A 1,510-nucleotide genomic window follows, 5' to 3' on the forward strand; every position below is an offset into this window, starting at 1 on the left:
TCTGAGGTGCCAAAGCTGAGCCAGGCACCTCCTGTGTTGTGCTGGCAGCTGCTTCGGACACAGAGCGCTTGCCTGGGTGATGCTCAGCACCCCCCGGTGATGCCCAGCACTGGGGAGAGCAGAGTTGGGGGGGGGAGGTGTCTGGCTGTAGGGTGTTTGGGACTGCCCAGATCAGCCCTGGATGGGCAGAGGTTGCTGTGAGACCCTGTCACATCCCTGTTGACATGGGGCATCTCGTAGCCCGTGGTTTGCCTCTCCCTTTTGGGAGCAGCAGCAGGTCAGGGAGCAAAGGTTTCTGGCTATCCCCTCTGGCTCATCCTCTACCTCGTCCCAGCGGGAAAGCAGACAGGGTGGATGTGGGTGACTTGGGTCAGCCCATGGGGTCTCTCCCACCCGGAGCTGAGCTCCACGACATAAAAGGGGGTGGAAAGCAGCAAGAAGAGGGACCTTAAGTATTGTTCCTTAAGCTCTGCTGTGTTCCCACTTCCCTGTGTGTGTGCCCACGGACACACACAGGTCCTCCTAAAACCCAACAACCCCATTTCTTCCCTCTCTGCTTTCATGTGTGGGGTTTCCACGTGTCCTGGTGAGATTTGAGGGTGGGAGAGGGGAACCATCCCGTGCCTGGGCAGCGTGTGTGGGGGGAGAGCTCGGTGAGGGAAGAATGGGTGGCCGCGATCCACGTGACGGGAACTGGCCAGGCCATGAATGGGGAAGATGCTCCATTCATAAATGCAGGGTCCTGCTGCAGCCGCGCAGGCGTTGGCGCCGGCTCTGCTGGGAATCCCCAGCCCGCTGGAGCTGCTCCTCCCTCTGCCAGCAAATCCCCCTTAACTCTTTGCTCTCGCTCGTTTGGGCTCCGCTAACGAAGTTGAGTGAAAACCCTTCTCGAGTCACTGCCCGGGATGTGGAGGTCCCGATCCGGCGGAGCAGGCAGTGATGCTCATGGCAGTGTTTGCTGGCACAGCGAGGGGCAAGAGATGCGGCTGCGTTGCCTGTCTCTGCTCCTTGTTAACGTAGCAGTGCCAAACAGCTGTTTAATTAATTACTGGGTGCATTTAAAGGGCTCGAACCGAGGTGAGCTGCAGCGAGGGGGCTGCAGTGCAGGGGGCTGGCTGGGGGTGCCAGCTTCCAGCTTCCTGGGCTTGCTGCAGGTCCTGGATGAGCTGGGTTGCACGTGCCTGTGCAAAGCCTCCAGATCCTTCTGTCTTTTGAAAAGGATGTTTCGGATCTCACTATGGGCATTCCCAGCCCCTGGTGTTGGGATGCGCAGGCGCAGCTCTTGGTCCCCAGCGTAGGGCTGGATGGGAGAAGGGGGCTGTTTTGCTGCACTGAGAGCCAGTGTTTTGTAGCAAACTGCTAAAATTTGGGTCAGAGCTGGCTCTGCACGCCAAACCAGTGAGCCCAACTTGACTGGGTGTCTCGGCTCACTGAAAGCTCTGTATTATCGAGTGGGATTCCAGAGATTTTAGGGAGATGAAGATGCCTGGTGGGCGAGCCTCTCGTGCCA

This window comes from Eurypyga helias, unplaced genomic scaffold (genome assembly GCF_000690775.1).
Source record: "Eurypyga helias isolate BGI_N326 unplaced genomic scaffold, ASM69077v1 scaffold29607, whole genome shotgun sequence".
Lineage (NCBI taxonomy): Eukaryota > Metazoa > Chordata > Aves > Eurypygiformes > Eurypygidae > Eurypyga > Eurypyga helias.